The sequence below is a fragment of the Nomia melanderi genome, chromosome 10, assembly GCF_051020985.1.
Source record: "Nomia melanderi isolate GNS246 chromosome 10, iyNomMela1, whole genome shotgun sequence".
Lineage (NCBI taxonomy): Eukaryota > Metazoa > Arthropoda > Insecta > Hymenoptera > Halictidae > Nomia > Nomia melanderi.
In genome coordinates this window covers 7967276-7991920 of record NC_135008.1, presented here as the reverse complement: position 1 = coordinate 7991920, position 24645 = coordinate 7967276, and the positions used below count along the sequence as shown (strand labels likewise).

Here is a 24645-nt window from a genome sequence, read left to right as displayed (position 1 = left end):
TCTTAAAATAGTACTAATTTCTTCAACAATGAATTACTCATTTTTTCAGATGAACAAATAATTACTCTTCGTTTCAATTTATCGTTAGAATATATCATAGCTGTCCTATCTTTGAGTATACACTTTGTTCTTCGATTGTATTGCACAGGTAACAAGTTAATGATCGAAAATATCAGGAATTAGGAAATAAAGCCAACAGAAAATTGAGGGAGAAGAAAATGAAATCTTATCGATCAGTAATACTTCTCATTCTAGTCAAATGATCTAGCAGTAATAGCGACAAAGTTCGATGTGAATCACTTTTCGATATAGACGTTCCAGTTACCAATTTTTCTGTAGAATTCTACATCGCTGCGTATATTGCCTGAACTGAGACAAAAGATAATACGTGACCTAGGAGCTGGACAAGTGTCCCGAGAAAGTCGTCGCGTTTGTCCCAGCATCGGCGCGCGCGAACGTTATTGATAGTGGCCTAATCGATGAAGAGTAACGTTCCGATCGCGATTATAAGCACGTAGATGGCAAGTTAATTCGCGATACTTGCTCGCGCTATCGAACTCCGCGACGAGTGAAACGCCGGTGCATGAATATTCATCGGCTGCTTAATGTCCGATGGATCAAAGAAATCTGAATATGCATGCTTCTTCAGTGGAACGCGTAAACGGGAAGCGCTATCAGATCCCCGCCCATATTAATCGGCTGCTTTTTACCGGCTGAGCATTTTCCACCTCCGACCGTTCCGTTTCTGTTCGACTGTAAATAAACAATGGCGGTTTAATCTCGGCCTTGGTTCCGTTTAATATTCAACGATAACAAAGTAATCGTTCCGAAACGTAACACCGATGACGCTCCCATTTCACTTGAACCCGCAATACACAGAATTTCATCATTACAAAATGACCTATCGATTATCATCAAATGAAGATGTAAATTTGAATAAACATTTGCGATCCGATTACATGCACGACAGAATATAATACGTCACGAAAATTCAAACGGATGAATAATTTCGGAAGTAGTCAATACTCGGTGAATGATAAAAGGAAGATCTGAATATTGCTCGAAAAATGAATATTTCCGAGATGATTAATTACATTATCGGTTCCTCGTTTAATGGTGGTATTCATATTATAATTATGATAATCCTGTGTTATAATACGTATGTAGAGTGGAAAGACTGATAATACGTTATTTCCAGGCGACGCAACAGCTACCGAACCGAGAACATCGATCCCTTCGATTAAAACGAGGAATTGTTTGCAACTTTGGGAATATCATTTCCTCCAGTCACTTTATTAGAACTTTTTCTATGATTCAGTATTATCCGCCCCAAAAGTTACGGACCCTCTTTCGTATTCATTCCGCGCAATGCAAAATAAATTCCGCGGATCGATGCAATTTGAATTCAAAAGATTCAGCAATGCAGACCTCTCGCGTGCCGCGCTCGAAGATCAGGATCGATAAGGCCGTATCAGTGTCCATGCATCCACTTTCATTTTGCATAAACGTTTATATCGAAGGAGTAAACATTCTCGAACGCGGTCGAGTGTTTCTGGAAAGGCGCAAACCTTTTCAAAATCCCGTTCGCGTGTCGATCGACGTTCCACGCGGGAACACGCGCGCCTTTCGAGAAGGAATCGCGAACGGTGGACTATCGAAGAAAAAGAAATCTACATGAATTATTCTAACTGCTCGGTACTTACAATATTAATAATTAACCAAATCATTAATAATTACTTCTAATACCACTCGCCTTCGTTACGAAAGAATAAGCATTACTGTACGAAACGCTCGAAATTCTCTTGCCAGTCAACATATTAACTTACATTTTTCCAAAATTACTAATAATTATACTACACATCGATAATCTTGTTGCATTACACATATAGATTCTTTCGAAATGCGTCATTCTATACAAAATTATTAATGAACAAAGCTAGTATACATATCCGCGTGAAATAAGTAAAATCAAAATTCTGCGCGCAAGATTTTGAATCTCTGAATTACAGTGGAGCCGCGTATAACTCAATTAGAAAGTTCTATTTTATAGCGGTTTCACGTTTACGAATCTCACGTTGAATTCCCTTTTTTGATTCCGGTCCAAATTCTTTGCTTGTATCGCTTTCTCGCGATAACTCTCACTTCTATAACTACCTTTCAGTGATTTTTTAGTCGTGTTATTGGCGGTTCTACCAAACGTGCGATCTACTCCTATTAAACGTGTAAGAAATGTGAGGAGAAGCGGAAAAAATCGGCGTTTCGATAGGAGACGGGCTGGATCGCGCACGGGATCTAGGCACGCGACCTAGACCCGACCTTTCCCAAGTTCCTGCCGAAACGGGGCTACTACGGACACAGACGTCGCGTCCCGGAATCGAACCGGGGCATAAACGAGGCTCTCCATGCGCCGCGATTACGAGCCGCTGAAATTACGAACGCTTGACGCTTATCGATCCTCGTTTTAAGTGGCGCGATCGTTGTTTTCGCTCGCCGCTACCGCCCAAGGAAACGTCCGGGTTATTGTTTGCCGCTCGCAAATTGTTTGCTCTTCAAGCAATTTCATTCTTTACCCTGGAGAAGTACAGTAATGCCTCGCTAACTATTGAGCCCCGCTACCTTGTTAGTTGTTCCCGTGGTTGTTACAGCCATTCTTCGAGCTCCGGAGACGAGGATAGACCGGGCACGCAGACTACTTTTTTAAACATTCATTTCATCTCGCTGCTTATTGCGATGCGGGTCCTAGTAACGGATGCAAGTAACGAGGCTGTACAGTGCTCTTAATGATGCAACGCAGGATGTAGTAACTTCGATACACTGGAATATCTTCGTTATCTCTAGAGGTATGGATAATATTGATTTGGAGATATGCATGAAGAATATTTTAAATTCAATTCATTTTTCTCTCGAAAGTCGAAGGCTTTTGGAAGATTTGAAGGACATCTCTTTTTTATTGGCTTCGATACCATCTCTCGTAAATCAAAATTGCTCTCCGTGAACTCAAAACCGACAGATAAACTCCAGATAATCAAAACTATTTATCTAATACGTATATTGCACACATGCTATCCGTTTAAAGTTCAAACGGTAATAAAAAGATTCAAATGATGAAATTTACATTCCGCTTCAGCCACTCCTATTCTTAACGAAGTCTCGATCTTACCGATGCATCATTAAACATCAATAAATCATGTGCATTTTATTATCGATAATTGGTAGCAGCACTTCAGGCGCGGCAGGTTTAACATATCAGATGGAAGAAGCGAAGTGGCGAACGGAATTTCCGTGAGCGTACGCAGATGTGCGAAGTGACCCAGCTGTCGGACGCGGTGCAGTTTACGTCTACGCGGAATTGCATTCGCCTCGTCTCCGGTGCATCGTGCGGTTTAGTTTCGACGGGTGAATGAAGCTCGATCACGAATGGGTGGAGGAACGAGACAGGATCGATCGAACGGCGTCGGTAATATTTTATCGGCCAGTTTGTCGCTGTTCATCCCCGGCTCTGGAGAGTCGATAAGACCCGACATTCAAATCGAACGGGATCGAGGGGGGTCGAAGAAGAACACGAGCGCAACTTGCCAGAAAGGAACGCTTAACCTTTTCGCCTCGCTAGCCGTCTCTTCGATTAGCAGTTCGGTAGCAAGACGATAATACACGTTGCTGTCCGTCACGATGCATTGTTTAGCGAACCAATGGAGGATCGCGCGGTGCCCGACAGACAGATGAAATCTATGATAAGGTGTTTCATTCGAATTTCAAAGATTGATACATTTCAATGTAATTATATCCCCGTTGTGTTCTTTGGGAACGCTTTGAATTATTTAGCCCCTTTAACCTCTTTCCCCAGAATATCGTGATAGACTCGTGGTGAAGATTTCAAATGGAATTTAAGAAATATCAGTTAATTCTTCAAAGTCTAAATCGAATGAGCGTAGAATTTTCCTCTTTTATTAATGAAGTATGGACGTTAAAATGTCTTTGTTGGGCGAAATTGTGAAAGAAATCATAGGGCGAGTTAAGTTTGCGTAGCTTTCGATTTAATCACGTTTTTAGTTTCCTTCGGAAATACTTTTGTATCCGAGGGAAGTATAAGAGAATTGTTACTAGTGTTTTTTCGGTGATAGTTTCGTCGCGATTGTTTAGAAATATTTCAAATGCGCAACCAAACCGAGGACAACAGGGTAGAGCTTTATTTATCGATTCTATTATTTATTCTATCAATAAGTGAAGTAAAAATAGAATGTAATCATCTTCGAATTTTTAAGTGAATTTCTCGAACTGAATACTCTCTTAGAAATAATGATATTGATGCACTGATGATTCAGTTGCGTCATCGTATAACTGAACTATAATTTTCGTTCGTTCCATCGAAATTATAACTTTCCGAGCGGCGATCGTTAAACGGCAGATGGCCTGACGGAAGTAGCAGACGAACACAGTCATTTTAATAAACAGTGAAATATCCATTATATGCATCTGTTGGCAAGGAATTCTCTCTGAAAATTGTCATTATATAATTATATCAAAATATCACGTTCATGTATAATTATAAATATACATTGTCGCGTAAATAAATGCGGCGACAATGAAACGTGATTTTATAACAGCTAAGCGATGATTAAATGGAAATTTAACCCGCATAAAAGGCAATTTTTCTTTAAATCGCATCGAACAAACACACGATTTTATAACAATTAAAAGGGGACGCGCAGTCCGAAATTCGTATCGAATGTTTCTCGACACGTCTCGGATTATATTCTCGATTTGCGACCGTTGGCTCCTGCGAGTATTATTCCGCGTTTCGACGAGCAAAACTCGGAATAACAAGGTATTTCGTATAGCAGCGCGTCGAAGTTCTATCGACCGACAAGTAACGACTACCCGGGCAAGTTTCGCGAACTCGTACGAGCCTATAAAGAGATTCGTGTCGTCGTACGCGCGAGGAAAGCGCCTAGGTGTATACTCCGCAGTAGAGAACGGTATCGAAGTCGGTTCAGAAATTGACACATGCTCGTATCAATTGAAAAAAGAAAGCGATCTAGATCTATCAAGAATGTGACTGGCGATAAACCGTGACTCGAGTGGCTAAGTTAATAGAAAAGCATGACAAAACAATGTCTTCTAAAGTAACATACATATTATATCGTAATCTATCTTACATTATAAGCTAGCAAATCTTTTCTTTGAAAAACAAAGGCACTGAAACGATAGAAACACCTACGAGAGCGCAAGGCCTTTACAGATTTTGCTGAAACTTTGCATACTAATGAATATCAGCATCCTATTCGCGAAAATATAGCATTACATCCGTAGATACTCAACAGATTTTTACATAATCGCTATTCAAGTGTTATAAGAAACATATTTTATATATTACTCACAAATGGTATATCCTAACACAATAATCAGAACCACAGATCACTTTAATACATAATAACTAACAATCGACACAACCCAAGTTAACAAGCAAACCGGTCCTACAGAATTCCCGTGGAATGCAATTTAACGCATCGACTGCTGGCCCCGTAATTGCAAGACTTTTGGTCGATCGCTGAACAGCTCTCATTACCGCGACATGTCAGATACGCATAACACCGATCCAAATTAAATAAAAAAACCGTATTCCTTGCTCTTCCCGATGAGTCACAGGTTTTAAAGACGTTCGGAGTTCCAGGTTTCTCAGTAGCTGATATCCAGTATACTGGCGTTCAGTGCGTTAACCAGTAGCGGCAAGCTCTACGGGGCACTAACGAACAAAGAAGTGCAACGTCCGCGGAGCTGAGGGGTCTAAGAAGCTATCCGTGTCGCAGGTGACACCCTGCTATAGACGCTCGCCAGCTCCCAGTCCCCAAAGAATTCGTCTGGCGCCGGTGAAGGCAGCATCTAACGAAAGAAACATTTATAAAGCCAGCCGTAGCATCGTCGGCGCGCCGTGCGTATCGTTCTAACGAACTTCCGGTGCCCCGGGGGCCTAATATTTCACAGGATAATAAGGAGCAAACAGCGTTCCCGTGTACCACGCGCGCGTGCACGCGACGCGACCTTTATTATACGGGACACGGCCGGCCGTGCGAAATTCGTTCGACCGAAGGCCGCGCAGTGCCCCAATAAAGTGTAAATGGATTACCGCGCTAAGCCCCCGATACGACTACGGGAATCCGAAGTGTCGGAGCCGGAGATTCCGTACAATCTCGCCCGAATCCAGTGTCAACGGACACTCTAAGAAGCCATTACACACGTCTTTCTTAGCCGGCCGAGTGGAAACGCCGGGAATTTTCGGCGTTTACGATTTCACTTGCTCGCGGCCCCGTGACGCTCCTCCGTTGTCCGCCTGTCTCGCCTTTTCGGAGTAATTAGCTCGAGTCGGGGATTACCCTCGATCGCACTGAGCGCTTTGGAATCGACTTCCGTCACTTCGAAGACTGATTATGAAAACGTTGGCACGATCGATCGATTCGATGGATATGGATTAATGCGAAATGGTGGTTCCGTGATCGGGATCTTGATCAATTAGGATCGATCGATTGATTACTGAAATACTTGACGGGGGACTGTTTTGCGAATGACTTTTTGATATGAAATGATTCTTGGCGATATTTCAACATTTTTGGAACTTGAAATTAGAAGCTCCTTTGGTAAATTAATTCTTTGGTACATGATATTTTCCTTGATTCGAGAGTGAAGTTACTGTTAACAATGCTCAATTACGAGATGTAATTAACCCTTTGAACGCTGAATAGTCGTAACAGAAACGTTCCGTGCGAACGGAATATTTTTTGTTCGCCTGAAGATCGAGGAATTATGTTAATTCATGCAATTAATTACATTGTAACTAAATTGAAATTACTTCATAATTGTTACCACGGCGCACATGGGATTAAAAAGATAGAAAAATTTCATATATACGCCCACAGCAGTGAAAGGGTAACGTAAAATGAGATAACACAGAAGAGTCTGATTATAAGATAACCGTTTGCCATCGCGTTTCGTCTCAGCCACCCCGCGCGTCCTGGTCTATTTCCAATCCTTGCGATACAAACGCGACCGTCGCTCATAGTCCCTGCACTTTGACAATTTTACGCACTATTTACACATCCGATCAAACAGCCATTAAAACCTGCGCCAAAGCTGCTCGAGCCGGTATTCACAGACATCTATTTACGGAGTTCGTGTTTATTTGACTCGATAAAATGGCGATTACCGGCAGCCGACTTCAAAGTGCCACGAACTCAGGGGCACCGTTCACGCCGCCCTTTTTTTACAATCCCAGGCGCGCGGGCGCAAATATTTTGACTGGGCCGGGACACCAGACGGGAAACGTTCGGGGGCACGCGATCTCGCGAATTGTCTTTGCTAACGCGCGCCCCGAAATAACCGTGCTCCCTAACGAACGTCTTAACGCTCGGAAGGGCTAATTTCGCTCCTTTTTCCAGAAACTTCAATGAAACTAAAAGAAAAACAACGCGCGTGTATATGTGTATGTGTGTGAGTGTGTGTGTACCGAGCGCGCGGCAAAATGTGATCCCTTAGCAAGGATCTCTAGCGAGGCAGAAGAGCGCCGTTCCGTTCCTAATTCCACCGGAGCGAGCGCTGTTCCAGCTTTAAATTTGAAAGGTCGGTAGTTTCCCTGTACAGGTCGGCCCATTCTTCGAGGCGCAAGCATTGCGGGCTGATTCTCTAAAAACGGGACGAGAATTTTAGATGAACATTCCTTAAATGAAATTGTATGTTCGAAAGGAGTGCCCTTAAAAATATCTCGTGCTGGTCCTGATCGCGATAAGTAGACATGGATGGTATTGAATAGGAACAATAATGGCTCTTTAATCCATACAATGTTAATATATAAACTTCATTGGGAATGAATAATAAAAAATTCAATAGAATCGAGTCATCGATAAACTCTCTCGGTAATTATTTGTTGCTTCTTCCGTTGAAGAATCATTTATAAAAAGATCAACTTCAAAGCGAAATCAATAGTAATCTTCGAATATAATTCCTTCATTAAAAGTGACACAAATTAATCTACATGCTTCCAATGTACTTCCCTCATGATACTCACAAAACACAATAAGACCATAACCCCTATCAACGACCGTTCCAACCAATTCCTCGCCTATCAAGAACATTACATGCCCTCCTTCAAGAAACCTAAAAAAGCTCAACAAAGACTATACAACAAAACCACGAAACAATAGTAAGTACTTAATTATGCCCCGCGAAACAGAACGAAAGGGTACGCCCAGAAGACCTTCCCCGCGAGCCAAACATTCCGCGAGGATTTTATTCAAACTCCCTACCCGCCTCCGTGCAGAATCATCCCCTTGTCTTCGATAGCGCCGATAACGGATCGGCCTGTACATCGGCGAGGCTTTCACCTCGTTTTTCCTGTAGCGGAGCTATTCTCCACGGAAATCTTAGCAGAAACATGACCGTGGTAATGCGAGCGTCGCGCGTGAAGCCAGTCGGGTTTGCAGCGGGCAAGCAGACAAGCAACCAAGCAAGCAACCAAGCAACCAAGCAAGCAAGCAGGCAGGCAGGCGCTCTGACTGCCGGGTGGCCTAGCAGCGTATAATACAGAGGGTGGAATAGCGTGCACTGAACAGAGAGAGAGAGAGGAGAGAGAGAGAGAGAGAGAAAGAGACAGAAGAGAGGGAGAGAGGAGCGAGGACGAGCGAACGCTGCGATCGATCGGCACTCACCAACCAGCGGGGGTTCCCCGTATATAGACGAGTTCTTCTGCACCCTGCACCACCACACCCACGTTCTCCCTCCTCCCCCAACACCGCCACCCTCCCTTCATCCTTCTTCCACCTCTAGCATCCCTCTCGACCCGCTCCGTTTCCCCTTGTAACTCTCTCCCCAACTTTTGTATTTCTTTTTCCCCGTTACGTATACGGCTCTTTGCCCTCTCCCTCGTCTCCTGCCGCCCTCTCCGTCGTTCTCTCCCTTCGGAGTCCAAGGAGCAATGTGACGAACGACGGACATAAGCAGGAGCAGCTGTTCCCAACAGACGTCGCTCCTCTTTTCTCTTTTTCCACGGTCAACTGTTTCCTCTCCGCCACGAACGTCACGCGTGGAACTCTTCTCTCTCCCTTACTCTCGCGGATGGTCCGTCGATGCGCGTTTTCTCCCCGTCCAAAAGAAACTACCCCCTACCGAAGAGACGTAACGAAATCGCGATAAAAGGCCCAACGCTCTCCGGCGTGTCAAGAGGACGAAGACGAGCGGAAAAAACGCCGCCGCCGGAAGGACGGAACGTCGCCTGGTTAATTCCCGTCCGCCCGGGGATTCTTCTTGTGTCCTCTTACCTCGATTACCGAATTCCGTGATTCCTCCTCCTTTTTTTTTCTAACCCCGTAAGCTTTTCGGCTGGACGAAATTAGTTGGCCGGCACGATAACCGACGTGATTTATGTTCCGAGGCAATCGATACGCCGATAAAGCTTCTGCGGGGATATCATTAGCGGCGTATCGAAGATAAGGATTAACGAGGCTTTTTTTAGTGAAGGAATGACGGGGGTGGAAAAGATCGACTCGCGGAGTGAAATATTCGTTCGGTTGGGCTTAGATCGGTCCAATTTCTTTTTGGTGGGGAGCACAATGCTCGCTCGGTGCGGCATTAATGGATCTCTATCTCTATTGAAGATAATGTCCCGATGGGGAGGAATATGAATTACCGGGGGAGTTCGTGCGTCGGTGCTCGGATTGGTGAAAGAAGAGCGAGCCTGTGGGGGAAGATTAAACTTGGGATGGGCTTGTATTTAGTCTGACGCGACTTGTGTATTTATGTGGGCAATAAGGAATGGTCTGTGGGCATTAATCCGAGGTGGAGTCGTTGCACTGATTCGAACCTTACCGTGGATTAAATATAGTCCAATTGTCTACCGAGGTAACGGGTTATTATAAATTTTACTTCAGGTTGATCAGATTCTTACAAATGTCTGGTATCATGAAATGAAAGTTGGTAAAAAATGTAACTCTGCAATTCGATGATACCCTTTCGCGAATGATGATTAATTAATAATGAATTAACAATTAGTTTGTAATTTGTAAACAATTTATTATGGACAAAACGGTTTGTAATTTTGAAAGATAATAATTGAAGAATTGATCAATTTGATTAGATGTAATCGTTCGTGTAATTTGCTTAGTTACAGTGCACGACGTGTATATGGTTGTGTAATTAATTATATTAGTCATAATCTTTCAATTAAACAATATTCTGAGATGGATAATGATGCTTCGGAGTCTTGAGAAAAATTCCGTATCTTTCCACGGAAGACAGAACTTTAATTAGGATACTGCTTCCCAAGATATGTTCTCTAATTTAATGTTCCTTCCACTATCAGGACGAATCATATTCGGAAGATGGTTACATGAATCAGTCGTTCTTTTTCTCGTATAAGGTAGGAAAGAGAGAACATTAACTATTCATAAGGTTGAATTTTTAGATCTAACTCGAGAAATTATTCTTGGAACACGGAAAAGATATAGCGCATTGAACTCTCCTTCCTTACATTCGAGCTTCACGATCAAGACGCCGATAACGATACTGGTACAAAAATGCTTGTAAATTAGGGACACGATTTTTATTGTCGCGACGTACTCAAGAGACCAGGTGGACTATTAAGGTTCCACCTACCTCACTCAGAACGATCATAAAAATGGCACACGTGAAAATAACGTATTTCGATCGCTGTATGCTCTTCATAGGATACTAAAAAGAACATACGTCTAGTCTGTCCGTAAGAATACAATTAATTCAAGACTTCATCGATTCCTTTCTCGTGAATGATAAACGTGTTTTACTTAAAATAAAATTGTCGAAGAAAAATTAGAATGATTATTATTACAATATCATTAATATTGTACATTAAAATATCCACAGATGAAAAGACTCAAAACCCCATTAGATAATCAGAAATTTTGAAACAACGAGAATCTACTGTAAACGCAGTGACTAGCAACATTCCCAATGACCTCCTCTATTACAAAAATATTACAATTCATCGTTGCCTGTCATTACAGTCAGCAAACATTGCATCCAATAATGCTGTATACACAACTTGTTCTAGTGATATTTTATACAATTATTTGAGCACGTAAACACATGTTCTCCAAAGACAAAAGAATAATGTCTACATAATAAATGATAAAACTGATTATGACACACAGTTCGTCTTACCATTTAATCTCTTATAATAACGCGTCAGACTCGTGGTGAACGCATTAAACAAAATTTAATAATTATAAATATTACTCGATTCTCCTGAATTTAAATCAAATATTATTCTTCTGTTATTATCATACTTCAGACGACACGTGAACATAGAATATACCCAAATTTTTGTCTCTTTCTCAATGAATTATTATCGGCAAAGTAAGTGCATCGATCATAGTTGAGAAATAAATCGTAGGGCAACGGGTTAATCGTTCGTTGCCAGTTTTCATTACCGAGTCGCTGTCGTTCGTTCGGCAGCTCGCACTTTCCCCATGGCGAGCCCCGGATTTCGATTTCCAAGTGAAATTCCTTTACGTCCCGGGTCCCTCAGCCCCGGTAATGGAGTTGCGGAAGCCGGCGAGGCACGGTGTCTAGGATTTCTCGGCCAAATTGCTGACCGTCTTTGTTTAGCCACGAACTGGATTCCTGATCCCAGCTGTGGAACAGGAAATGAAGCCTCCGTCTCCCCGGAGGAGATTACGGTCCGGCTGCGTTCGAAATCGAGAATCAACCGTGGCTTTTATCGCGGTTTCGTTTCGTCGGACGGCGGTCGGCTGATTCGGCGATCGCGAGAGAATTAAAAGAAGGAAAAGGGAACAAAAAAAGGAGACAAAAGGAGAAAAATGAGCGTAGCGCAAGCCGGTCGGTTGATTAACCCTTTCGTTGCGGTGGTCTTGCGCGCGAACGTACGGTAGAACGTCCGCCACTGCACGGGCAGACGCTAACGGTCGTTTCGTCACGGAGAGAACGTAATAGCCGTGTACTGTGAATTATTGGTTTCTCATTCGAGTTACATTTAAGTAATACACAGGGTATTACAAAAATATCATCCAAACTATTGACAGTACACAATTTCTTAATCGAACGTACCGTAGCTTAGAGCGCCAAGGTTTATGGCAACACTTGGCAACTTCAACGTTAATGATAGCTAAATAGATTAAATATATTATACAAGCAAGCGGACAGATACTTTTGTGAGTAATCGCATTTGATAATAATGAAAAGAAATTAATAGTAGAATGCAAGTCTTAGATATTGGATGATTAAAGTGAACGTAGACAGAGTTAATCCTTAAACTACCAATGGAATAACACGTTCCAAAGAATAACTAAGCATTTCAATTCAATAAACGAACCGCTTGAATTTCAATTATTCCATCAAATAAAACAATCATTTGATTTAGAAGTTTATTCTACCGTTTTGTTACAATTTGCACCTGTTCATCCATTTGACCTCAACTTTGCTCCAAAATGAAACGAAAAAAGTTCCTAAGAATCGAAGCACGCAGCGTTGATTAAGATACACGCGCGATGGGTGCGAGTGGACCCGCATTTATCAGCGGTCTCTTTCTGGTCCATTAATAATTTGACCGCGGAGAGTCCGGCCGGCATGAAACTTTCAATTTCCGGCAGCAGAACGGCCGGCCGCGGGAAAACAGAGGGATGGAAATAGCATTGTCGACGATGCGTCGAAAGCCCCGCTTATAGCGCGTGCAACATTAATTGATGAAAAACATGGGGCTGGTTGCGGCCGGCAGGGCGCGGCGCCGGCCGCAATCGAATTAAACCCCGCCCGAGGACCGAACTTTTCGAACCGCAACGCATTTTTTCAGCCGTTGAACCAGGGCCGAGGATTAATGCGGACTGGTCCGCGCGAACGGTTTTCCCTTATAAAAAGGTATTTACAGTTCATTGGAAAATAGAATTCGCGCGGACGCGGCACGCACGCGCAACGGGAATTTGATCGTTGATCACAATAGAGAGGAATATTTAATATTCGTCTCGATCGTACGGCGATTTGAACGCGCGGACCGTTTCATTTTTGCGTCAAACACGGACATGTTTGAATTCTGGAATAGAGGAGGAAAATGTGTTTGCCAAGTAAAAACGTGAACGCGAAGAGAGGTGCTTCCTTGGTGTTGATTATCGTTGCGCGGACTGCGGAAGTAATAGACGTACTGTTAGCGAAATATTTCCAGACATGACGGACTTTGCAGGCTTGTGGGTTTAGGGAAATAAGGCTTCTAATGTTTAAATGTTGCTCGACAAATTGAAAATCCGAGAAACGTCAAGGTATTCGTGAGTTTTCACGGCAGTAACAGCAATGTTGCACAACCGTTTCGTTCAAATGTCTAGAGTTATGTTTGTTTATTTGTTCCGTTGCTTCAGACACTTTGTCAATTATGTTAATTTTGTGTAAATGCATCTGTTTATGTATCTTGCGAATCACGGTGAACTTTTGGAATTATTTTCGTTGTGGATGATTATTTTGTTAGGAATTAACGAGAAGTTCATTGGTTTCTTAGTAGTTCTCAGTGGTTCAACTCGCAATCCCTTGCAGACAGACTCGCGGTCTATATACGTTCTCTTGTAACAAGGTACTACATTACTCAAGAGCGATCGCGATCATTTATACACTGTATCAATAAGTGATCCATTCTTCTTGTCGGCTTAACAACTTCCACCGCAATTTATTTTTAGCCAGCATACCCAGACGTCGAGTTTAATCTCATTAACCGAATATATTGCTCGCATGCTAATTTACAGTGCAACGGAACTCTCCGATCATTTACCCGTGATCTTAATATTCTTAATATACATCTACAATATTTCGAAACTTATACAGGCACAGTTATCTCCTAAGAACTAAACAAGAACGCAGTATACACTTTCATACCAGCAACATACAATTCCCATAAACTTCGATCGACAAGCAAAAAATAAAACCCGACACTCCCAATTCCCCTGCTGACAAAGCTAGAAAGTTAAAAGTTCCCACGCAATCTTCTTTCCTCCTAAACCATCGTTCATTCCGTCACGAATTTAATTCGAAAGCCCGTTCGACGGGTGCTTAATATTCACCTACTACTTCGTTTTCTCCATCGCCTACACGCGCGTATAAAACGAACAAAGCACGCGTTCCTATTTCATCGAAAAACACAGCCAGCCACACCGTGACGCAAACAAATCCCCGTCGCGAACGCCGATGCCGGCGTATGCATTCGCACGTGCATCGAGCAGCGCGCACAACCGTTGCAGGAACGGCGCGAGGAACAGGGATGAAGGCGATCAAATCATTATCAGCGACCCGGCGGACCGAGGAAAACATTAATAAACGCGGGATCCGATCGGACACCGAATACCGATGGATTCCGGAATCGGATTAGCGTCCGCCGGCCGATAAAACTGAGAACACCGTTCGAATCCGATACCAGGAATCCTCAATAAACGCGTCGGGGCAACCGCCGCGCGCCGCCTCGCAGTGATCTATCCGATCCTCTTCCGAGCTGCCTTCTTCCCACGTTAAATATAGGCGACCCGACACGTATACACGCGGATTCGGTCTACCGAGCCGAGCATATTCCACGTATTCCGCGCTCGTACCGCGGCTAGAGGATATAGAAAGACCGATGGCGGGAGTAGCGGCGCGTACGAGCGGCGAGGGGGGAGAAAGGCGCCTCTATATCCAGGTAACACCCAGTTTACCCGTGATACCTGGGCGAGCTGATGCCGAGAGCTGCAACCCTGCGGAACGGTCGGAGAGCAATGTTGAGCGTTGCTCGAAGAAAACTTTATTTGAATAACAGCGAGGGAAAAGTAATCGCTATTTGTTGTTCGAGTTATACGGTGGACGTCTATTAGTTAGTTTTGTTTATGAATTTGATTGACAGCAAGATGCCATGTTTCTCAGGTTACTGTGTGCAACGTTGGGTTAACACGTTGACCGCGGTGGTTATCGACGAGTTGATAATGACCGGATAGTAATTATAGTTGATGAAGTACCTGATGTCGAATAAATTAGAAGCTCGAATAAGTAGATAATGGTGTAACGTGAACATTGTGATGAATAATTAACCATTCTTCTTTCTTGTCTTTGTGACAAAGGAATAAGTGATACACGAAATGCTGATATTTTTCGTGGCAGTCAACGTGTTGATGTTATTCTGGGTAAAGTTATTTGTTATCCGTGAATGAGGATTATAGTATCATTCGCGTGGGGAACTCGTTATCTCGTTATTTCTATTATTCGCTTACTTACAAATTCGGTTGGTAGCACGGCGATGTTATTTGCATTTCTTATGGTATTATGTTTAGCGTGGTATTAAGTTACTGGAAGTAACGGATAAATTCAATTTGTTTATTATCGATGAACGACGAATAGATTCGTTTTCTGTGAATAACCATCGGATCGAATTTATCCGCTATTTTGAATAACTTTTGTTATTCAACACTGTCGGAGGGGAACTCCTGAAACGCAGCCAGGAGTTTACATTTATCGCGGCGCGTCTCTGCGAACGCCGGGGACGCGTGTTATTGACTATTGCAGAAAAATACGGGACCGTTGCACCGCCACCGACGCTTTTCGCCTGCTTTCGGGCGTCGGTTTCGAGCGAAGACGCGTTACATAACTTCACTGGCAACACCCCTCGACGGGAGACCGTGAACGCCGCCCGACGCGACGCCTGCATCACGCCAATGGTCGATCTCCACGGTGACATAATACGAATGATGCACTAACCGGGCGAAACACGCGCCGGTATTTGCTGATTATGTCACTGGATGGGACCTTCTCGGCTATGACGCGCGCGATGCTCGTTCTTGAGATTCTCCTTTCGACTGGGGATGAACCCCCTGCACTCGACAATAGTTTTCATTATGAGTACTCATTATTTTCTGATGGAAGATTCAGAATGTTCGCAACTAACATGAAGAGAAATCTCGCACAAATTAACCGTTTGAGTTTATTTATGATTTCTTCATGTTTTCCTCTTAATTGTTCAATCTTTAGCTTTGTTATTACCTGCCTAAACATGGAAAATGGAACGATCGCACTGTGTAGAATTTTCCAATGTCAAAATGGAAAAGCGTAGTTTAGTTTCTGAGCTAAAACGAAAGCGCAGTTGGCACTTTTCAACCGAGTTTTTGTAAAGACCCGTGGCACTCATTGCCAAACGCATAAAAAACAGAGCTATCTGACTTCTATGCTCGATGTGTTGATTCTTGGTACGAAATTCAGACTCAAGAGCTACGATACCGAATCATTAATAATTAATTCTGATATCATTTGTCTTTTCCATGGAAGGATAAGTAATATCAGTAATACTAGCAGTATTAGGGTATTAGATTTCATAAATGTTACTGCTGTTGAAACTACAATTTTCAAGATCTTCATAAGCGAACACCTAACTTTCTAAAAGTACATTAAGATGTACTACAGATGAAAAGGAGCGTTAAAAGTGCTTTTGGATCGAATTAAAGCAAATGAACCGTTCGACAATGGATCAAGAGAAAGTATTATGTGCCAAGTTTTAACTTTTCATCTTCAACCAGAATGTAGTTACACGGAGAATTTGCATGAGAAAGTTTTATCGTATTTTCTCCGTTAAGTAAGTGTATTAAGGTACTTTAAACACTTCGATATTCGACAAAGTGGTACGCAGATCAGAGAAGTTTCACTTTGTCTAATTATAACTATGCTAAATTTATTACAATCTAAAATATCTCGTCTATTCTGAAGAGCACGGCTATGAAATTGCTTAAATATCTTACCAAGGAACCGCTGCTAAAATTTATATCGACAGTTTCGATGCAAAATATCTGAGCTGCAAATTTTCATTTTCTCGTCCTGCGTGTAAACTCTTTTGTAAATGTACATTAATCCTTGTGGACGTTCAAGCTGATCCTTCGGTCAGAATTACTGCTACACATTGTACGTTATAGGTAAGTGCCAGTCCCGGGAGTCCTTATTACCTTCGCTTGATTGCTTAACGGAGACATAGCTTAAAGTTGGCCCCTCGAGGACACAGACTGATCGGCTTATTGCCCTGATCACCTGTTTTCGAACTACGTACGGTGTCCATTATCAGTTGTATATGCGGCAGACCGCGCACTTCCGAGCAGGTTTTAGATTTCGTTTGACCTTCGATTATTATACATAGAGTCGAATGACGTTCCGTTGTAGAGGCGACAAACCATGAATTTTTTAACGAGATTTTTCACATAGTTGATCCCTGATTTACTCCGATAAATTCCTTAATAGTTTCGTAGTAATTATCCTGTCGCGTATCCTAACGCAATTAAAAAGGCAACCGTTTTTCAACCAAATATGCAAGAAACATTGCAAAATTTTAATCGTATAGGTATAAGAATCATTTCATGATTTATTAAAGCATACACGCATCATTTTCCCTGTCGAACTTCCCTCAATTTATCTTACTATTCGTTGTTTCTTGTCATTTTCGAGATTCATCAATATTATATTTTATTACAGCTCTACACACCGTTCTCTAAAAACACAAGATAACTCATTCAACGATACCATCCCAGATATCCGATACAAAACTCCTAAGCTCCTCATATATCTCCAGAAAACAACGCATCGTTCCATTTCAATAAATTTATAAAACCCGACGCGTCCATATACCGTACACAACTGAACTGCAGCGCCGAAGACCTGCTCGTACTCAGTGTAAAGACGGAGCAAGCACACTGCGGAGACTATATACCATGGTTAATCCCCGGAGGTTTGTAATTCTGTCGTTGAGAAAAATGAGGTCTCCTCGGAGGAAAGTTCCTACAGCGAGAACTGTCTCTTTCAGTTCGGAGGCCGCTGCAACATCAAGAGATTTCGATGAACCGGCGCGGCGCCCGCCTGTTAAATGAATCGCGACACAGTGTGGTTCCTAGGATTAATTAAGGGACAAGTTGACGCGATAAGTTAAGAGGCTTTTTCCCCCGGCAGTGAGGGCCACGGATTTGAGAAAGCGATCGTCGCTGCTTAAAAAAAAAGAGGAAGAAGGAAAGAAAAAGGAAAGCAAAAAAGAAAGAGGAGTCGCCTTCAGGGACGAAAACTCGGGGCTCCAAAAGAGGCGTTGAAAAGGGACGGCCGGCACCGAGTATACCAAGAAGCAATTAGGCCGCTCCCTTAGAGTCGTAGAACAGCCGGCTAATCTCGAATCTCGAGTTTTTTTTCTCGAGCGGCTGCGATCAGGAGAATCAGCTCTCCATTACTCCGAAATTGTCGACTCGCTGCGCCGTTCACGGTGCACCGCGAAACGCAAAGGGAGAGATAACTTTTAACGCTACTGAGTCGATGCAACTATCAGATGGCGAAAACACTTTCTTCCGTTGAGATTGCTTTTCCAGGAGCACCAAAAACATTCGTGCGATCTTGGGTAGATGTGAATGAACACAGAAATGCTTATAGGAAACGGAATATATGATTTTACTAGGAAAGAATATAATTTGAAGATCTCTCGGCGTTGAGAGGATCGGGAAATTGAAGATTGACAGTAGAACTACCGTGCTTGTTAAAATGATATCTTAAAGACGTTAAATACTTAAAATGAATTTGAAAGTAACTAGTTTTGCTGGAATATTATAATGGATATATGAAGAGATCGAAAAAATTACAACTTTTATAAGGATTACATATTCTGTTGTTCTAGTGTTCAGGAAATAATATATTAACATCTTTTTCTGACACTTAACGTGTTGACTGCACCTATAAATATTTCTTTAAACGCGCTGCGATTCTTCGATTATTTATACATTTGAAATATTAGATTTCGGAGTAAATAAATTCCATTGCTAGTGTAAACCAGTTCTAATTTTAAGAAGTTAGTTGCAACCGAACTGCGGATGTTTATGCGGTTACAACACTTTGACTATGCTACACGCAAAGGTATAGGTTGCAATACAATTTTTGCAATATTTTGAATATTATCATTGCTTCTGGTGCTAACGATTGAATCTAAATTATCGTTTAACAATTTGCTATAACGAAACGAGCATGAATAAACTCATTTGATTGGACACGTAAAGTTTAGGCTTGTATCTTGAGATAATTTTTCACCTTCGTGTTACCTTATTCTTTATCACGATCGACACGTTACATCGTCAGCGAGTGCAGTCGTCGGGTTTCAGTATTGACGTCATCAATCGAAAGCGTCGATAATTCCTCCGTAAATCTAATTGAAAGGCTGTCTTGCTAACAGCATTAGGGAATTCTTCCACAATTATCCGAGAAAATTCGAAAGCAGCGCGGGCATACATTAAAGAAAATCAGGCTTGACTGATTATAGTTTTCGCTCCTTCATAATTTACTGTCCTAACGAAGTAATTAAACTCTTCTTAGAACACCGATCAAAAGAATAACCGATTATTAGGACGATGCCGTTTAAGTATATAAAGAAAATGTGTTTTTATGTACTATGTATTTATTTCCACTATGGATTCTTTTCATTAAAAATATTAAAAATATTTGAATATTCATTACAGTTAAACTTCTGTACAAGAGAAACTTTCAGTTAACCTAACGTTTTCATAGCTACTCGGTCAATGAACCCGTCAATATTCCACTGTTCGAATACGTTCATTGCTGCACAGACTGTTTCCAGATTCGACGAAACCGGAACTGAGGTTTCCCACAACTCATGGCCGCAGTGTATTAATTACAACGGGCCCGTCAAATCGGAACCAGTTACAACCAAATTAAATAATTACCAATTAACTGGACCAACTAGTTCACCTCAAAGCCGTCATCTAACAAAACTCGAGAGCTTAACATGAATGCATGAACAGTATAACTACAGAACCAGTCAAAATGGCGGGTGCCACTTTTCTTCAATCGCAATTACTGATATCTCGAAAACGTTAAATAAGCAAAATGATTTTAAAAATAAATAGTTTCGCTTCAATACCAAAGTAGATACACGAATCAACTGAAAAACATCTATTACTACAATTTTTCTGAGAAATACATGTTAACACTATTTCCACCGAAGGTGTCAGGAGTTACCTTTCGAAATTTCAACTTAAAATTATTTTCGAAGTTCAATCGTATATTCTGAATTGACTTTCCCAATAACGGTGATATAATTACAGGAAATGTCCAAAATCCAATTGAGAAAAACTGATTAAACTGAGGAAATAATTTCTACCGAACGTGTCAAAAGACATCTTTAGAAGTTTCAACTGAAAATTATTTTCTCAGTTTAATCAGTTCTCCTCAATTCATTTTACACATTCTCTATAGTTAATGTTATAATCGTTATTGGAAAAGTCAATTCAGAACATGCGACCAACCAGCAAATTTGATAACTTGTATATCGCATGCGCGTGGTTAACCCTCGGCAGTGTTACCACTTCCTTTCCTTCATTACCTATCCAGTACACGATTAAGCTTGGGAAATAATTTTCAGTTAAAATTTCGAAAGCTATCTCTTGGCACGTTCGCTGGAAATAGTGTTAATCACATCGATCACTGGGTAAGTAGTACCACTGTCAACCGAGCACGTCAATCCGAATAAAAACGTGTTAGAAACGTTTCCGCGGTGCCGAAAACCCCCGTGGTTTTTACATTCGAGCGACTCAAGAACGCGGCGTCAACAAATTGATTTCCACGGTCGGCGACGGACAAAGGCGTAATACCCGGGCCGGGATAACGCCGAGCGAGCACACGCGTCCCATTGAAACCCAGACTTTTGCATCGGATTTACCCCCCGCCGTTTCCCCGTCGCACTCCGCCAGCGGAAGGAGCGTCTAATATCGTCCCGTTTATCGATTTATCCCGAGAACATAACCGACACGTATTGCGGATCATGCGTCTCGCGTCGCCAGTATCCGTGGCGTTTCCTGCAGTCTTGACACCGTCCCGAATCAATTTACATAAGAATTCGCACGAGCCGCACACTGGTGCGTGTGTGCACGCGCGCTCCGAGGCTCCAACTTCGTCGAGGGCGAACGGAAGAGCGAATAAGCACGAAGTGCAAGCTGCATTTCTTAAGCCGCGGTCCGCGGGAAATTAAAAGCACATGAAAATTCAATAAAGCCTGACGAACCATTAATGGGTGCTTCGAAGTGTAGCGCGGCGAGTGCTTAATTACTCGCCGAGATTCTACACCGAACAGGTTTTTTAATGAAACGGAAACTGACGCGTCGAGACTTTCTCCTAACGATCGCTCCATTAAGCTTTCCGCATTCGACGCATTGTTCGATGTGTCACCGAGAGAATGAACCTTTAACCTCTTGTCCTATGATTCTCCTTGTAGCTACACCCGTTACGACTATATTATGATTGATAGTTTTCTAGAAGCAGAAAGGAATCTTATGTTCATTCTATGTCTACGTTCACTTTAACCCGTTGCCCTATGATTTCTTCCTCAAGTCTGATCGATAAGACTACTTTGTCATTAATACTTTATTGGAAACAGAGAAACATTATAGGTATAGTCTATGTCTATGTTTGCCCATAAGTATAATAACTGTTTACACAGGAATAATATTTACTTAGAATTCGAATGAACGTGTAATATTTATGTTAAACCATATCGAAAATCTTCGCCACGAGTTTGACTCGTTATTATAAGGCAGGGGTTAAAGCTCGACGATCGATAACATAAATTATATTTAATTTGACCTCCCAAGAACTGACTAATATTCACATTCATTAAATTTTCCTCGAAATCTTCGTCGCCAGTCTAATGCACTATTCTAAGGCAAGCAGTCGAACTGGCAGGAAAGATCGTGTCACTTTAATTTAAGACACTCGTGATATTAACAACCACAGACGTATAAACTTACAACTATCACATAAAGTCTCACCGAACCGGCGATTCATTTACGCGAAATAATTCGACGGAATGAATCACGTTAATCTAATAGTCAATTCCTATTCGAATCTTATCTACGACAAAGAAAACTAGCCATACATCAATAAGCTACAGAAAAGACCAGCACATCCTCGATTGAAACAGTAAACCGCGTTTCATTCGTGTTTCAAACTTCTCCGAAAGTATGAAAGAACTTGCCGTAAAAATTGCAGCAGAACTGTTACAAACAAAAATTCCGCAACAACCTCGAAGAAAAGAGGACCCGAGGACCTGCAGCTAAAGGCTAGGAGAGGACAAGACGAGAGATATGGAAAGACACGTTGAAAAAAAAGATAGAGGGTGAAAGGATTGCGGATACCGGTGAGGAGGGGAAGCGGAGGAAAGACCTGGATGCAACCCGAGAATCGATAGCCCTCGAGAAGGTGTCACAGCGTGCGGAGAGCACCAGATTCGCCCACGTCACGACTACTCGAGCGTCCTGAAATAGCATACTTTTCTTCATCGATCAGTCTCGCGTCTGCACCATTCCACCCCGTTCCGTCCGTCCGGCCGACCTGCTCGCCCTCTCGCAACCCCTGCCCCTCCCACTCCCGTCCGCCCAGCCACCCTTCTCGTGCGAGAAGGCCGGGGGTCGAGGTTAACCAGTTTCCTCCAAACCTCCCTCCGACGACCGTTCGCGTTCTCGCCACCTTCTCTCACGGTTACTCGCGGCCAGATTATTCGAGAAGCGGAGCTATTTGGCTGATCTTATTAAATTACCACCCTCGGAACGGAACGAGCCGGGGAACGGGGGGTGAACGGGAACAGACCACGGATCGAACGTAACGACTCGACTTCGCGGGACGTCACGCTGCCGTTGGTTTCCAACGATTTTACCCCGCGGATTATGTAATTTTCCCTTCTGCCTCGTGGCAAGGGCGCGCGGAGGGGCGAAACCAACCCTGCGCCGGTCGTCGAGGAGACTCGGGCTTGGGGAGAACGATTCCGGAGACGAGGGTCGAAGCGCGGGAAATGTAATGGACGCGGGGACATTCGAGGATGCGGACGAGTTTTCGATGAATTTTTTAAGATTGTAGGTGCTGGGGCGAAGATATAAATTATATTTTGATCGATTACTTTGGATTTTGATGTTTAGGGTTGACGGAAGCTTGAAGGAAGTTTGATATTTTCTGTTTGAGGAGGTTTAAAAAATTGTATTAAATTAAATAGTATTAGACTGGTTGCAGAGACTTGGCTAGAAGAGTGAAGTTTTAGAGGCCTGCTGATAATATTAAATGACTGCTATGAAAACTTTAACCGTTTGAGTGCTGAATACTCCCAGCTAAAACGTTCCGTGTGGACGGAATGTATTTTTACTCATCTGAAGATCGATGAATTATGTTAATTCATACAATTAAGTAAGTTGCAGTTAAATTCTAATTATGGTTTCTCAGTTTCACCAAATTCAATAATGCTAAGAAACGCGTATATTAATCGCATTCACTTATAATTATCATGAAAAACCCATATACGCGTCCACAGTACTCAAAGGGTTAAAGGAGTTCTTTGTTGGAATATTCAAGTTTCTTTGCACATCATTGTAAACCCTTTATGCCGACTTCTCGAGGAAACAATATTCGAGCGCAAAATATATAATGTTATATTTATGGATCGTTCGTTATTGGAATCACACTTTCCCAGTATCCAGTACGCGCAAATGACGTATTTCAATATTGCATTATCGCCATTATGCCGGATATTTACTTACGTATCGCTTCACCTTTGCTCGGCGGCTCGACGCGAAAAGCTCTCCTCGATCGATCGATTGTTTAATATTAAATCACGACCGTTTGCTTAAGGGTCTCTATAGTTGCTCGCGACTCCGAGAGTAACTGAGCGCTATCGTTATTTCGGATTTTTCTGTCGTCGCCGGGAACCGAAACAGAGATACCTTGTGTTCGGATATCAGCGGATCCGAGAAAACGTTGAAAAGATACGGACGATGAAACGTTGCACTACGGGTCAAAGGTTAACGGCAACATTTCAAGCGACGCGTGAGTTGGCTTTATTCTTAATTCGTTCGGGTCTATCGCGATAAATCGATATTAATAGCCCCGCGGAGCTGTATAATTCTTCCGGCCCATTTCTATCGGATTATAATGCACGGACTGCGGATAATTATGCGGATTTCGATGCTGATAAACGATTCTATGGAAAAATTGAACCCTGTGCTAGGTAAAGAAGAATGTAACACTTATTATTATAAGAATAATAATAATTTACTTAATTTTATCGTATATAAGAAGTGTTTAAAGAACACTGAGGCTACAGTAACGCAACGAACAGAAAAGAATTTGAATGGAACAACGAAGTACGAAGAAAAAGAGAGATTGAATGAGTAATACACGTTACAAGGAAATTAAGAAAGAGAAAGAGAGGATAAATTCCTGAGAACGTTCAATTAAAGAGCAGTGAAAAGATGAAGGAAATGTGCATAAAGATACGAAGCGATCATGAGTCTAGATACAAATGAAGCCAACGAGTGGTGTTTGTTTAAATAAATTACTGAATTTAAATGTGTCGAGAACAATATACTAATTTTCAATGTATGGAGATTAATTCATTAATAAATTCTGTTTCTCGTTGATAGATCAATAGATCCTGTTTTATTCAATTGCATCCTAATAATAAATGAACGAAGTCTATAGTTTTATTCTAACGAATATACTCAAATGAATATGAGTAGAACATAGAATACCGCGATAAAATAAATCCGCATGTATTGTTTCAATTTTCCTATACCGAATCTGCATGCTTCCTTTTTTTTGAGAATCTAA

The 24645-nt window shown here is 42.1% G+C and overlaps 1 protein-coding gene and 1 long non-coding RNA gene across 2 annotated transcripts in view; one reads left to right on the top strand and one right to left on the bottom strand.

Annotated features, from left to right (window-relative positions):
• UBL3 (ubiquitin like 3) overlaps positions 1-24645 on the bottom strand; it is a 125149-nt gene that overhangs the window by 58137 nt on the left and 42367 nt on the right. The gene's annotated exons all lie outside the window — the stretch shown is intronic.
• On the top strand, positions 16753-18732 carry LOC143174958 (uncharacterized). Its single transcript, XR_012999513.1, has 3 exons — positions 16753-16937; positions 17488-17740; positions 17816-18732. It is a non-coding gene; the product is annotated as an uncharacterized LOC143174958 (long non-coding RNA).